This window comes from Phocoena sinus, chromosome 5 (genome assembly GCF_008692025.1).
Source record: "Phocoena sinus isolate mPhoSin1 chromosome 5, mPhoSin1.pri, whole genome shotgun sequence".
NCBI lineage: Eukaryota > Metazoa > Chordata > Mammalia > Artiodactyla > Phocoenidae > Phocoena > Phocoena sinus.
Window position 1 is genome coordinate 7,001,207 of NC_045767.1, and position 16,677 is coordinate 7,017,883.

Consider the following 16,677-nt stretch of genomic DNA (forward strand, 5'->3'; position numbering starts at 1 on the left):
TAAATGTCAATTATATTCAGTTGATTGATGGTGATGTTTTGTTCAACTGTGTCCTTACTGCTATTCTGCCTGCTCAGTCTGTCCATGTCTGATAGAGGGATTTGAAGCCTTCAACCATGATAGTGGATTCATCTATTTCTCCTTGTAGTTCTATCAGTTTTTGCCTCTCATAGTTTGATGCTCTGTTGTTAGACATATACGTGTTAAGGATTGTAATGCCTTCTTGGAAAATTAACCCCTTTATCATTACATAATGCCTTATCCTTAATAATTTTCTTTCTTTGAAATCTACTCCATCTGAAATTAATGTAGCTACTTCTGCTTTCTTTGATTAGTATTACTATGATATATTTTTCTCCAGCCATTTACTTCAGATCTATATGTGTCTTTATATTTAAAATGAGTTTCTTGTAGACATCAGATAATTGGGTCTTATTTTGTGGTTCACTCTGACAATCTTTTTTCTTTTAATTGGTGTATTTGGACCATTGATTTTCACAGTGATCATTGATATATTTGGACTCATATCTACCATCTTTATTACTGCTTTCTATTTAATGCTCTCCTTCTTTGTTCCTATTTTTGCCTCTCACTTTTTGTATGCCTTTGGTGGTTTCAAATGAGCATTTTATATGATTCCATTTTTCCTCCTTGCTTAGCATATAGGTTATACATCTACTTTTTATCATTTTTATGGTTGCCATAAATGTGGCAATAGGCATTTACATATATAATTTAAGTCCCTTTTTGAATAACAGTATACCACTTCATGGGTAGTGTGAGTACCTAATAATAACACAATAATCCTAATTATTTCTTTTCATTCTTTGTATCATTGCTGTCATTCTTTTCTCTTATATATAAGCATACATAAGCATATATATATTTGAAATATATATATATATAAGCATACATAATCAAATATATTGTTGGTATTATTTTTTGAACAAATATCTGTTAGGTCAACTAAGAATTTTTTTTTTTTCAACTAAGAATTTAAAAAAAGTTTTTATTATATTTTCACTTATTCCTTTTTTGCTCTTCCTTTCTTTATGTAGATCTGAATTTCTGATCTTTATTATTTTCCTTGTCTTTAAAGAACTTTTTTCCCCCAATACTTCTCCAGTTTAAGAGAACTGGAGTTTGTTAACCCCAGTTAACAAATATGGTATTTATATATCTCAATATTTACTGTAAGTTTTAAGTGAGGTTTAAATTCTGAATTATCTTTCCATAAAGATAGAGGCACATTGGTTTGTAATTTATAGGAAAACATTTATCTTTAGGTCACAAACATGAATGAGTATTTTTTGCCAATATTACAAAGATGATTCCAAACCCTAGCTAATCTCTTTCTCAAATTGCAGCCCCTTGTTTAATCTTTAATGAAAATAGAGACCAGAAACAATTGCTTAAACATATCACTGTGTGAGATTATGGTGACTAAGAAATCCCTGAAAGAGAAGTAAACCATGATTTTTGGAAAGCTTGGAACACTAGCAAGGTTTAATTGCAAAGGTTTAACAGAAGGCCACAAATTGTGTTTTCCTAGGAGAAGCAGTAACTATATATGTCATTCAGTAATGTACTGAAACGGCCTTGTCTAATGTGAGTGTTGCACAGAAACTCCAAGTCACTTTTTCCTGGTCTGTTATCTATCATAGCATGGCCCTTCACTCCACCTGCATAGACAGCCACTAAGGCATACTGGCCTGCTTCCTTCCATAATTATTTGGCAGCCAATGGCTCCATACAGGTGTCCCAAGGACAGTGACTCACCCCAGTTGTTAAACTTCTTCAAAGGAGGCAACCCAACTTTTATTTAATCCATGTAGTTTTGTACAAACTAATCAGAATCTATGGCTTTACCATTAGCTAAAATCTGACCTGAGAAAGCATCATGAAATTCCAAAGCATCAATACCATTCATTGTTAATCCTGCCTTTTCTAGCACTTTTAGAGTAGCATATCTTGGTTCGAGTAAAAGTTGATCTTTCGAATCCCGAGACAAATGCACAAAATCCCTCAAATGCGCCTTCGGGTTATAACCCAAGGCCAGAGCCTTTTCCTCAGCATTGCAGATGTGCCATCAGTCAGGAAAGAAGAATTTGCAGCTGTCACTGTACCATAGGGCTTGATGAATGTAGGTTTTATTTTGGCCATCTGCTTCAAGAAGGACAAATGCCACTATCTTTGGTAAGTGTATCTTTTTCTGGTACTTTGAAGATGTACAACATCAGAAGGGAGTCCTTCATCCTGTGCCTTCTTGGCCAGACTGTGCAAGTGCAGTGCGTACTCACCCTGTTCCAGTCGAGAAACAGCAAGGCAGAGGCAAGTCGGTCTTCAGAGTGATACATGGTCGTGCTCAGATGGTAGGAAATTCAATCTGAATTTAGATTTTAAAGATAGTCACTGACCTAGAGTCTTGGACTTATTGAGATCAAGCATGTGTTTCCTCAAATTATAAATAGGGACATCAGACATTAACTCTATACCACCTGCCATGACTACATCATACTGGCCAGAAGTAATCAAGCCAACACCTGTGGTCCTGGTTTGGTTAGCAAAAATGCAAGCCATGGTGACAGCGTATACAGGAGATGTGTCAGAGAGGTCATCTCCAAGGGCAGCCTCTCTAGCCACATTGCTTGTTTTCACTTCCTGTATAACTATGCCAAAGATGATATAATCAGCAACTTCCTTTGGGACACTGGTCTGATACAACAAATCTGAAAGTACTCCTCTAGCCAAATTACATGTCATCAAGTCTTTATATGGAGCGCCTGGCAGCAGAAATGGAGTGTGAACGTCATCTACCACCATCACATTCCTTTTATAGGGTTTAGCCAAGGTCTTCTTTGATTTGGTCTGGGCAGCTGGGGCAGCTGGTGGCTAGTAGGAATAGCTCAGAGGACTCAAGAAAATCTGAGGGCCCATTTTGCTAAACTTAGAAGATTTTTTTCAAGTGTAAGTCAAGATGGAAGTCATCCTGAAATGGTCCCACCTTAGTTCTCATATGCTTGGGCTCCCGTTGTGGGCGGGGCTTGGCCCTAAGTTTCAGAGGTCAGAGGGACTTAGAAGTGGATCCAGCCTAGAAAGAACCATCGTGCAGGCCATCAGGCTCCAGAGGCCTAGCTGTCTGCCAGTCACCTGACTAGACAACCAGGCATATGACCTCTCCTTGATGGGCCTTCTTCCTTTCAATGGAAGAATTCTTCCTGCCCCTTTAGCCAAAGTGAAGGGCAGTGTTAAGGGACCTGCAGGAAGTTAGCATGGGGGTGGGGTGAGATTAGTCAGGAAGTATCTTGGGGGCTTGGCTAGCACCAGGCTGCAGAAAGTAAAGTCCTCTGCTCCCCTACCCCAACTTTAAGCACTTTCTACTCTTCACCTCAGAATGGTGGCCTCCCTGGTGACTGACGTCTTCACTGTCTCCAGGTTGCTCTGTGCTCAGGCGAGTCTGGCTAGGATGTTCCCGAGCCCAGGCAGAACTCTCCTGCAGGGGCGGGGGCAGCCTCTGAGCCTCATCTCCTCTGCCAAAAAACTTTTAGAAACATCATTTGCAAGACATGTCTCCTGGCAGCAAATTCCCTCAAGTTTTATTTATTTGAGAAAGTCTATTTCTCCTTCACTTTTTTTTTTTCTCTCCTTCACTTTTGAAGGATAATTTCACAGATTACAGACTTCTAGGTTGGTGGGGGTTTTTTTCTCTCAACAATTTTTTGTTTGTTTGTTTTATTTTTGTTTTTGTTTTGCATTTAAAACTGGCCTTTTAATTCGCTGGGTATTAAGAGTCAGGCAGAAATGAAACAGTGGTACAAATCATTGGTACAAACCAATGGTACAAATCAAAGCAATGGTACAACAATGGTATAAATCTTCTCTAAGTCTTCAAATTCCTCGTGCTCAACTTTTGGCCTTTTAATTCACTGGGTATTAAGAGTCAGGCAGAAATGAAACAGCGGTACAAATCATTGGTACAAACCAATGGTACAAATCAAAGCAATGGTACAACAATGGTATAAATCTTCTCTAAGTCTTCAAATTCCTCGTGCTCAGCTTTTGTTGTTGTTGTTGTTACAAAAATAAGAGAAATTGCAAAATTAACTTCTGCTTTAATATTTCCAATGCCATATTTACCCTCTTGGAGGTTTGTGCTCTCTATCAGATAGAAGTAAAATGTCTTTTCCACCCTTCCAAAGCAGAAATGAATTTTGTAGTTTTGTATAGAGATTCAAAATATTGCCTTTTCCCACCCCATCCTTGCTCTTTTTCTTCTTCTCCCTGACTTGAGATGACAAAGGAATGTGTATCTCAGAAGTGGAAGTTTGCCCCTCCCTGTGGCTAGTCCTTAGCACCTCCTCCCCAGCCTCTCCTTCTTCCATCAAATGTGTGAGTCCGCCAACCCCTTCCCCTGGTGCCTGGGTTGGAAGTGAGAGAAAGGGCAGAGAGAAGAGGACAGAAGGTGATGAAGAGGGTTAGAAATAGTTTTACCCCAGCTACCATCAGTGGGACTAAAGATCCGAGAATTTACATGATATATGTAGAACTCTCTCAACATTTAAAATATTTCACTCTACTTTCTTCTTGCTTGCATGGTTTCTGAGGAGAAGTTGAAGGCAGTTTTTATCTTTGTTCCTCTGTGGGTAAGATGGATTTTTTACCCCACTCTTGCTTCTTTCAGGATTTTTTTCTTTCCCTTTAGTTTTCTGTAGTTTGAAAAAGATATGCCTAGCTTAAGGGCTTTTTTGCCATTTATCCTGCTTGGTTTTCTCTGATATTCCTGGATCTGTGGTTTGGTGTCTGACATTAATTTGGGGAAATTCTCAGTCATTATTGTTTTTTTCTGTTCCTTTCTCTCTTTCTTAGGGTTTAGTTAACTAGTTTCCCCAGAGGGCAGGCCTTCTTGAAAACAGAGTGCTCTGGAGTATTTAAAAATGGTTCCTTTTCCCCTGCCTCTGCCAGAAGCCCAAGGGGATTTTTCTCTAAATATTTGCTCTGAGAACCTGGTTGAGTTCCTTGTAGTAAATTTTATGATGTTGGGGGTGGGCCCATCTGTGGCCGGGTTCCCGTTTTTTAGCTCTTTTAACTCTTTTTTTTTTTTTTGTGGTACGCGGGCCTCTCACTGCTGTGGCCTCTCCTGTTGCGGAGCACAGGCTCTGGACGCACAGGCTCAGCAGGCATGGCTCATGGGCCCAGCCGCTCCGTGGTATGCAGGGTCTTCCCGGACCGGAACACGAACCTGTGTCCCCTGCATCGGCAGGTGGACTCTCAACCACTGAGCCACCAGGGAAGCCCTCCTTTTGCTTTTTAATGCTTATGTTAATTTTTAATTCACATTGAAAGCTTCGCATGTTGATTTCTATCAATTATTATTTGATGGTATATTTTCATTTGTATCCAATTTTGAAAGCCCCTTTCTGTCTGAAGACCAGATACCTGCATATTATAATTTATATTTCCTGTTGTTTAATTTAGCATTTGTTTCTTTAATTTTTAAAATTTTAATTTTTAAAATTTATTTATTTTATTTTTAAAAAATTAATTTTTATTGGGGTATAGTTGCTTTACAATGTTGTGTTAGTTTCTACTGTACAGCAAAGTGGATAAAGTATATGTATGCATATATCCCCTCTTTTTTGGATTTCCTTCCCATTTAGGTCACCACAGAGCACTGAGTAGAGATCCCTGAGCTATACACGGGTTCTCATTAGTTAACTACTGTATACATAGTATCAATACTATATTTATGTCAATCCCAATCTCTCAATTCATCCTACTCCCCCACCTTTACCCCTTAGTGTCCATACATTTTGTTCTCTACGTCTGTGTCTCTATTTCCGTATTTCAGATAAGATCATCAATACCATTTTTCTAGATTCCACATATATGCATTAATATGTGATATTTGTTTTTCTCTTTCGGACTTGCTTCACTCTGTATGACAGTCCCTAGGTCCATCTATGTCTCTACAGTTGACCCAATTTCATTCCTTTTAATGGCTGAGTAATATTCCATTGTATATATGTACCACATCTTCTTTATCCATTCCTCTGTTGATGGACATTTAGGTTGCTTCCATGTTCTAGCTATTGTAAAGAGCGCTGCAATGAACACTGGGGTGCATGTGTCTTTTTGAATTATGGTTTTCTCAGGGTATATGCCCAGTAGTGGGATTTCTGGGTCATATGGTAATTCTATTTTTCGTTTTTTAAGGAACCTCCATACTGTTCTCCATAGTGGCTGTACCAATTTACATTCCCACCAACAGTACAAGAGGGTTCCCTTTACTCCACACCCTCTGCAGCATTTATTGTTTGTAGATTTTTTTAATGACAGCCATTCTGACTGGTGTGAGGTGATATCTCATTGTAGTTTTGATTTGCATTTCTCTAATATTTAGTGATGTTGAGCATCTTTTCATGTGTTTGTTATCCATCTGTATGTCTTCTTTGAAGAAATATCTATTTAGGTCTTCCACCCAGTTTTTGATTGGGTTGTTTGTTTTTTTGGTATTGAACTGCATGAGTTGTTTGTGTATTTTGGAGATTAATCCTTTGTCAGTTGCTTCATTTGCAAATATTTTCTCCCATTCTGAGGGATGTCTTTTCATCTTGTTTATGGTTTCCTTTGCTGTGCAAAAGCTTTTAAGTTGAATTAGATTCCATTTGTTCATTTTTATTACTCTCAGAGGTGGGTCAAAAAAGATCCTGCTGCGATTTATGTCAAAGAGTGTTCTGCCTGTGTTTTCCTCTAAAAGTTTTATAGTTCCTGGCCTTACATTCAGGTCTTTAATCCATTTTGAGTTTATTTTTGTGTATGGTGTTAGGGTGTGTTCTAATTTCATTCTTTTACATGTAGCTGTCCAGTTTTCCCAGCACCACTTATTGAAGAGGCTGTCTTTTCTCCATTGTATATTCTTACCTCATTTAAAATTTTTGCTCCTTTAATATATTTGAAATGTACCCTGAAATGTATGATGTAGGGTAGAGCTCAAAATTTGAATAATCTGCATACTTTTTGAAAGTTCATTTTTCTGTTTATTTTTTTCTGATAGTTTAAAGGCCTGCTTTGTTAATTTCTATTTATAAATATATGTTTACTTGACTTTTATATCAAATTAATATTTTTAAATTACTGTATAAATCTCCATTGAAGAGATGTCATCAAGCTCAGTAAAATTTATGTAAAAATTTTCCAGCTTTTTTTGATTTTCAAAGTTATCTATATTTTAAAATCCAGAATGGAATCTTAAATTTCCATTTATTTTAATATGCAATATTATTTTCCACTTATTTTGATACAAAATATTATTTTTCTTTATTTACAAGTATTTCCATTAATTATGTGAAGTCATTTTTCGTTATTCATCCATGTTTTCCTGTAATAAAGTCAATCCCATTTTTAAAAATACATGATGGGATTTAATTTATTATTTTAAGAATTCTGCCTCACATAGGGGTAGGGTAGTGGAAGATACAAACTATTGGGTGTAAGAGAGACTGAAGGATGTACTGTACAACATGGAGAATATAGCCAATATTTTGTAATAACTGTAAATAGAAAGTAACATAAAAGTTGTATAAAAATTTAAAAAGTAATTAAAAAAAGAGTTATGCCTCAATATTGATAAATTTGCTTAGGCTATAGATTTCATATTGTTATTTTTTACAGGTTTGTTAGCAATTGTGAACATAATATGGGAAGCTTTTCATCTTTTCTAAGTTGTGCTTCTGTAACAGCAGTCAAATGTTTCTTCAGATGTTAAAGTATTATGCTGTTAAAATTAGCTGTAATCATCACTTTTAATTATAGTAATATTTCTGAAAACTTTCTCTAATTTTATTTTTATTGTTTTAGTTATTTTTGAGTTTTCCTTGAGACAATATAAATTGTTGATATATATTTTATATAAAACAATATACTCCTTTCATCATTTGTTACTGTAGAATTACACGTACAATTTATTTATTGTTAAATATATGATTCTACACAGTGTCTGCAGGCACAACACATCCACACCTAGTAATACTACTCCATCCCTTATAAAAGGTGATGAGGAAGGCAGCCAACTTTGAGTGGAGCCTCAAGCAGGAAAGTGTTGTTTTCTTTATTATGCCACCTAGAGATCTGTGTATTTTACTGACCATTTCAAGCAAACAGATCTTGATTTTTAAAATGAATTCTACAGTTCATATCTTAATTTTTATCAACGCTGCTCTCATTTTTTATTACTTTCTTTTGTCCCACTATCATTAAGTTCATTAATTAGTTTTCTAGGTTATTGATTTTAATACTCAGTTTTTTCATTTTTATATAGTAATACAAAATTTGCTGTGAATATTCCTCTGCTTACAAAGTATGTTATATGCCATATATTTTGAAACATGGTGTTCATATTAATATTTTCAAAATAATGCTCTTCTTCTTTGACCTGAGTGTTTCAAAAAAGTGTTTTTGTGTTTTGTTGATTTAAATATCCAAACAAAATTCTTCCTAAATTGATCTATAGATTTAGTGTGATCTCAAATAAAAATAGGAGCATTTTATTTTAGTAGAAAGCAGCTGATTTTACAATGCTCGGTGTTCCAATGGCAGCTTCTAAGATGTGTGAGCTCAGATAAAAGCAGATACAAACACAGGTTTAGACTTACAAGAGAAGTATTGGAGAGAAGTGCTTTTAAAGATTAAAGAGGAACAAGCAGTTGAGGCTGGAGAGAGCCTTTAGTCTGTGATGCAGGTCTGACATTTGTGAAGGAGAGTGAGGTAATTAAAATTGGCGAAGAAGCAGCTCAGATTGTAACATAGTTTTATGAACATTTTGGCCAAAATAAGGGAGTCCTCAAGCCAAAGTCACAGTCACCTATTGGAAGAACTCCACATCTTGCAGGAATGGGCCTGCATTGTTCCCATTGCCATGCTCAGTCACCACTCACTGGAATGAGGCCAGGGGAAGTGAGGCCTCTGTGAGAAAGTGATTATAACTCCCAAAAGGTGGCTGCTGGGGCTTTTCACAGGCACTACAACCCAAGCCTTTTGTTGCACAGATCTACTTCTCTATGTAGATTTATGCAGTAGCTCCCTAGTTTCTATGACCTCTCTTCTTGAAAAGAAACATAGAAGAGCGAGTCTAATGGAACAAACTATAGCCTCTTTCACTGCATTTGATCTCTGGGTCACGACTGGTATTTATCCCATTTCTCCTAAACTATCTTTCCAAAATATCTCATCCTCATCACTTTGGTAGATCTTGGTAGATTTCCTGGTGCTGGGACCCAAACATTCATTTCTGATGTGTCTGGGCTCATGTTAATGATGCCCTTTTAAAACCAAGTTTGTTATCTTTGTCCATTTACGGTTATAATGGGTACAGGAAGTACTAGAGTGGATAACCCGGGTTCCTTGCATGTTTCCTCCTGCCATCATTGTGCTAAGGCAGTCATGATGGTGATTTCTCTTTTAATTTTTGGTCCTTGGACACAAAGAGCTCAAAGAGATCTTGGCAATATTCTGTTGTAAGAGTGTGTTCTTTTTGGGGGCTAAGACCTCCAATCTTTGGAGGTCCACAGTTGTGGGAACACAGAAGCACAAAATTCCTCAATGGGTAATTGGGAATGATGGCTAGCAGGGTCTCCTCTGCTTCTACCCCCTGGTTTCCTAACCCATGCATCAATGTCTTTTAAGATAAAGCACCATATAAATGTCACCCCAAAATTCATATGTTGAATCCCTATCACCCAGTACTTCAGAATGTGACTGTATTTGGATATGGATTTAAAGAGATAACAAGGTAAAATTAGATTATAAGGTGGGCCCTAATCTAATATGACTGTTATCTTTATAAGAAGAGAAGATTAAGACACAGAGATTAAGTACACAAAGGAAAGACCATGTGAGAATATAGTGAGAAGATAGCCATCTGCAGGTCAAGGAGAGAGGTCTCAAAAGAAACCAAACCAGCTGACATCTTGAACTTAGACTTTTAGCTTCCCAAACTGTGGAACAATAAATTTCTGTTGTTTAAGCCACTCAGTCTGTGGTGTTTTGTTATGGCAGCCCTAGCAAATAATACAAAGGGTGATACTAATCTCTGTCATTATCCTTGTTCATGCCATATTTTATATGATTTATCATTTTGACTAGGGAGGGCTGTTTCAGTGGTTTCTATTTGGTTTTCCATAGAGAGATAGCTCTTAATCCACAGATCAGGGAACCAATCTGAGGTTTAAGCAAATTGCCAAGTATATCAATTTCAACTATATATTCAGTGACTGGAGAAATAACTTTTGGGTGGATCCATGGACCCATGGTTCCAATATGGGCAAAGATTCCATTTGTTACTTTACCCCATAAGCTCCCACTTTACCAGTGGGCCTGGTATGATGTTTTGGAGCTCGAGGTATCAATGTCAACTCAGAACCTATGCACAATAATCTGAAATGTCTCAGTGTTATGCTTTCTCTTGAGTGTAGTCACCTGAGTAAAAGATCATAGATTACTTTGAGGAAAGGACTAGTCGTTAGAGCTTATATTTGCCACATTACTATGGGTGACTGCCTCCCAGAGACACGTACTTCTCTTTAGTTCATGGTTTCTGGATCTAAGATTTGAGAACTTAATGAGGAACCATAGCTTTTTATTGAGATGGCTTCCCTTAGTCTACTGCTCCTACATTCTTTCCTCTTTCTGGTTATACATGCTTAGTAGATCCTTGTTGGCTGTATGCTTGTTGCTCCTAGGGACTTCATCTGTGCTCTATCAACCATTTCCACAACTCCCTGTGGGCAAGTTTGCTTGTCTTTATCATGATTGTGGCCTGCTGGTTTCTAGTGTTAAAACTTTTACTACCCAGGCTTCTGTTACTTTGATGACCTTGTCATTCTTATGAATATTAACAATTCCATCTCTGAATTCCTGTCTTCCCATCATCTTGGTCTTCACAGGAATTCCACCACTGAACTTCGTAGTGGTTCTGGTGAATTTTGCATTTGGGCCTCCTGTGGAACATAGTTCTCTAGTGGTTTATCTGGACTTACATAGCATTTTCCCTCCAGCATCCCCACTTCCTTCAGCCTCTTTATTCTTTCAATTGTACTCACTTGGGACATCTTTTTCTCTAGAGTTCTAAGGGCCACTCTAATAAAGTTTTCTTCGTCCACTGATGTACTTGACAGATGTCCCCAAAAAGGTGACCTCAAATCAGTGAATTCTTGCTTAATGCAGTCTTACATTTGCCCCCTCTTGATACAGCATTCTCAAACTCCTGTCCCATTGGTATTTGCCAAGTTCCTATGGGAGCATGCTAGCTAATTCTTGTAGCTCTTTTGGTGAATAATGTCTTTCCTCCAGTATGAGGCCCAGCATGTCCTGTGCAGTGTTGTGGTGGGATTTAACACTAGCTATTGTCTTGGCAATCAGAGGAGGTGGGGAACCTTCTTTGGAATACCTGTTAATAGGGAGATGCCTCTGCAGTAGCTACCAACACTGGGTGTGCTCTAGCTTTTACTGGAGCTTACTTTTTTACTTCTAAAAGATCTGAAGGCTCAGAGGGATTATTCAGAACAGAACATCCCTACTGATTTCCCCATTTCATGTTTCAGGATCCCAGAAATTCCCAACCATGGCCTTGGTATTAGCACGACATACCTGGTTTGGCTGAACATTTAAATTTCATATATAAATGTCTCTGGAACTCCATGGCTCTATCAGTTCCTCGGGTCTTTCTGTCTGCTGTGTCTGCTTTCATCACAGGAGATAAGAGGCCTCATATTTAGCTAATAACCTTTTGTTAAAGTTCCTCAACAGGCATCAATTCAGCATAAGAGTAACCAGTCAATTCCACTGTCCTTGTAGTCACAGATACCCCGTATCTTTCAAAATGCTTCAAAAATTGCACCTGAAGGAGCATTTCCCTACATTAACAGGTTTTCTCAGGTCACCCTGGGACACGTTAACTCTAGTAATTTGCCCATCACTTTTTACTAGGGACTCTCAATGACCACATACTAGTCAGAATGGCATCTTCTTGCCTGCCTGGTGGTGAGTGAGCCAGTCCCAAATCCCTATCCTGTTGCCTGTTTTGTAGACAAATCTTGGATCTTCTGAGAAACAGAAACAAAGATGAGATTACACATGCAACAGATGTGTATTTGGAAATGACAATCAAGAACAACTATCAGAAAATCAAAGGAGGCAAAGAGAGCCTTCGGATACCATGTAGGTTTTACATCAGTGAAGAAGAGAGAGAGGGAAGGGGGCCAGGTAGTCTGCAACAGAGTTCCAAAGCAGGTTCAGCCAGGATGAAGGGGAGTCCTTGAGCCAAAATCTCTAGTTGGAGGACTCTCATGTCTCACAGGAACAGAACTGCATTAGGACCACCTCTCTGCCCAGTCATTGATGGGGAGAAGTATTTGGAAAGGATGACCATAATATGATAGTGGTGATGAATCTGGAAAAGCAGCAACTGGGCCATCAATCAGTTATATTCTCTGTGGCATATTCTCATGGCTTCCACAGATGCTGTCTCATGTTCAGTGGAAAATTATTAGAGTATCCCCCATTTTCCCAGAGGCTTTAATTCTCTCCAATTAAAGACATTTTGTACAGGCTCTGCTAGGCTTTTCTCTGCATACTTCCTGCTTTCTTTTGAAAAAAAGTTTGAGGTTCCTCTTTATGGTCTTTTTAAACCTGATTTAATAGGGCAAAATTCCTAGGGGCTTGGTGTAAGAAGTGGCGGCCTTTTTTGATTTTCACATTTATACAGGCATAGAGGTTTTTCTTTTTATTTTATTTTCTTTTCTTTGATCATTTAATTCTGGTTTTGGAAAGGAAGTTAGAGAACCTGTTCATATATTTATCTTACTCAGAAGTTCCCCTGATCCCTTGTTGAATCCACCAACTTATTCACTCTATATGTCTAACTGGACAGTGGATCTTGTCCCTGCCCAAATCCTTGTAAATGCAAATGAATGAAATCTCTGAACTGAGGGGCTAATTTGTTTTAGGTAAGGTATCTGCTTGACAGTAATAAAGTAGTTGAATAGATAGATGAACAAATATAGTCAAAATGAACATTGGTTTGCAGAAAGATGACATAAGAGCATGATTCTACTAAACCCAGTAGAGGTATCTTTTCACAGTTAAGCTTTTCTGAAAGATTACTTGTGCATATGTGAGTTAATTTGGGAGTTATCTTGTCTTTTAGAAAGTTACTATGAGCAAATTAAATTAAATTAAATTAAATTCTTATTATTCATCTTTCAAAAAGTGCATTTTATATGCCTGCATTAGAATGACCCCAAAGAAGCGCACAGAGAATAAGTCATTTTATCCTGAAGCCACTGGAATTGAAATAGTCACAAAAAGTTTGAATTTTTTAAAAAGTGTGCATGCATATTCTTGCAATGATATTTAGCTTAAATCATTTTAATATGCAGTCTGGCAAATATTTTTAAATAGAACCAAGGTTTTTTATTGAAAATGTATCTGTAGATTGGTGTTCTCCTCATATTTGTAATTCAGTGTTTGTAAGGTTTTGTTTTTTTTTAATTAAGTGAGGTGAGAAATTAAATAGAAGAAATAAAACAAAACCAAAAATTTTTTAAATCAAGTCCTAATTAAATATGAATACAGATTTTTAAAAATTTTATCATTTCCTCCAATATTTTAGAGTTGTAATAACCACAAGCTAATTTAACAGCATTTTAAAACTAATTTCTTTGTACTGAGTTTTTCCAAAGCATTAGACATAGTTTTTATGTACACACACACACACACACACACACACACACACACACATACACGTGCACAGAATTTCTTTGGCACACAGATATTAGCAAATGGTGTAATGCTTAACTAAATGACCTAGTACCTTTCACAGTTTTATCTGGCATGAGGGAGTTGAGAATAACCTCAGTGGACTCTTGGTAGGCACTCAACTCATGGTGACTACAAGTGCCAAGGAACTCTTCATAAGTAACCTAGTAGTCATCAGTGTTCCAAAGGCATACTTATTAGTAAACATATTACAGACAGAAAAGAGGAAATAGGTTGGAATCCAGCAAACTGCTTAATTAGAAGGTGATCATGGAAGCTTCTACTCTACATGCAATTTCCACATTTTCAGGGTTTTATTTTTGTGGTTTATTTGTAAACAAAATGACAATGTGCTACATCAACATACTCTGCAAGGAAAAATGTATAGCAGTGTCTGGAAGCACTTAAAGAAATAAGCTATTCATTTCCAAATATTTGACAGTAAAATTTGCTACGCACCTTAAACTATAAAATTGTATTTAACGAATTTGTAATTATTCTCAATGACAGAAAAAATGAAGAAACATAGATGAAAGCAAGCAATACTTTTAGAGGGACTATCCCATAATTATTCATATACTATTAGTAACTGATATAGAAATTTAAGGTATCTCATTAATTAATGAAAATGATTATTGGCCTAGAAGAAAAAAATTAACAGTCAACATAAAACATTATGCAAGGTTGTGCTTGAATTTTACCTATGCCATTTTAAAATTGGTTTTATATTTGTTAAAAACACTGTTCTGTTTGTCACTTATATCTTCCTATGTTCAGTCTCAGCTACTTCTGTGGTCAAAAAGCTCTATTATCATAGTTCCAGTTGAGAGTTCTCAATATTACAGCTTTTAAAAAATCGGAATAGCTAGAAAATAGAATATCTTATAGGATAGAAATCATTTTTGGTCCTCTCTGGATAGTCTAACCTACATAATCTAATTTTTGATTTCAAGGTTTTATTACAGGGGGATTTTCCCCTGTGGACTTCCTGAAATAATCTAAATAAACAAGAAGTTCAATTTTTCAAGCATGGAAAACCAAGTTTTCTGTATATTTCTTGTATCTAACATATGCTCATAAATTCCTTAAGAACTGTTTCATTGACATTTGAACTTTAAATTGTTTCTAAATATCATTTATATTCACTAAATTTATCTGTATAAGTATTTCAGCTTCCACAAGTACTTGTGATCATAATTCTGCTTAGCACACCCATGTGGGACAACATACATATATTAATAATTAAAACTTTAAGTTCAGGCTTTTTGTGTGTTCGTATACTCATCAAAATAATCTTTCAAATATACCAATGCTTCAGTGTTTATGAACAATATAACTCTAAAATGAACAGAAAAATACTGGCGAATAAACTTCATTATCCATTTTTATCACAACTTTGCTGCCTTTATGGCTGCTATTTAGCCCTGAAATGAGGATGCTCAATGCATTGAGCATGAGAAAAACTATTAAAATTATTCCGTGTGATATTAGAGTGCTTTTTTGTGGACCTGTGCTACTGACTGTGCTTGAAAATTTCCAAGTTTTAGAACAGCTGCCCAGATTTTATTACTAATGTATTGGAGATGCTTAACCAGTACCCCTCACTTTGCTATTGTACTGTCTTTCTTGTGGACTAACAAGCCATTAACACTGGGAATGGAGAGCTGTGGTCCTCTTATGAAATTATGTCCAAACTAGGTTTTCAAACAACCCTAAAAGCATCCTCTTGTTTTTAAAGAATATTAGTTTGCTTTTTTCTTCCTTCCTTTCTTCCTTCCTTCCTTTCTTCCTCTCTCCCTCCTTCCCTCCCTCCCTCCCTTTCTGCCTGTCTTTGTCTCTCTCTTTCTCTTTTCTTTCCTTCTTCACTCCCTCCCTTTCCTCCCCTCTCTCCCTTTCTTTTCTTTCCTTAATATCTTACTGAAAACCTCTTTTCTAAAGAGTACAAAAACATAATACCTGCGACTTACATATAGGAGGTAATAAAAATTTAACTTTTAAAAACTATGGCTCTGAATATGGTATTTTATGACTTTGAAGTGCTGCATGTTATTGAGTTGACTGCTATAACATAGAGAGCCAAGAAACCCAATAGAGAAAGTATTTGTAATTGTGTCCTCTGTAAAAGACATTCATGAACTTCTTTCTTAACAGGATATTTTATGAGCAAAATAAATAATTCTTCTTTACAATGCAGCAGGTTACTCATTTAACTTAGTTATCAAAAGCTGATTATACAGGCTTTCCTAAGTTCAAGTACACACAGACTATTTTGTTAAGAGACTAAGTGGCCACAAAGTACGTTACACAGGGAATAAACATCTTTAGCCATATAGCTGAGAACAAAGAATAAGTATCACCCAATGCCTAAAATATGTGTTTTCATGTTGTTCTCCCTAAGTATAATCCTTACAGTCAGCCGTTGTGAACCTGCTCTCTATAGCATGCTTTAGAGACCTCCATTTTGCCTTCCACTGGCCATCACCCTTTCCAAAGTGAGTAAACTGTAGGGGCCAAGGAGACATGCTTACCTGGAACCTGTTGTTTCCTCCCTCCTTCACCATGGAACTTAGACCCTGGAATTATCTCTAGTTCCTCCATAGTCCTTTTCCCCAACACTACACAGAGCTGATTGACTGCTACTGTGCTCATCGCTAGGCCCTAATGGTGGACCTAGACTTCTGTCATTACCTAAGAGGTTGTGGATAGAGCTTGGATGTGAGGGCTAAGATCCTTCTTTTAGTGAGGGAAGGTGCAAGGACTGGGGGGAAGAGAAGAGGACACACTGGGTGCCTACATTTGTACTCTTGACTTGGTCCTGCAAGTGTAGTCATTAGGGGCGGGCTTAATCTCCCTTACTAAGTCTAT

At 37.0% G+C, this 16,677-nt stretch overlaps 1 pseudogene; it reads right to left on the reverse strand.

The window, feature by feature from the left end:
- Window positions 1–1,548: 1,548 nt before the first annotated feature.
- On the reverse strand, window positions 1,549–16,461 carry LOC116754543 (annotated as a pseudogene).
- Between the last annotated feature and the right edge of the window lie 216 nt (window positions 16,462–16,677).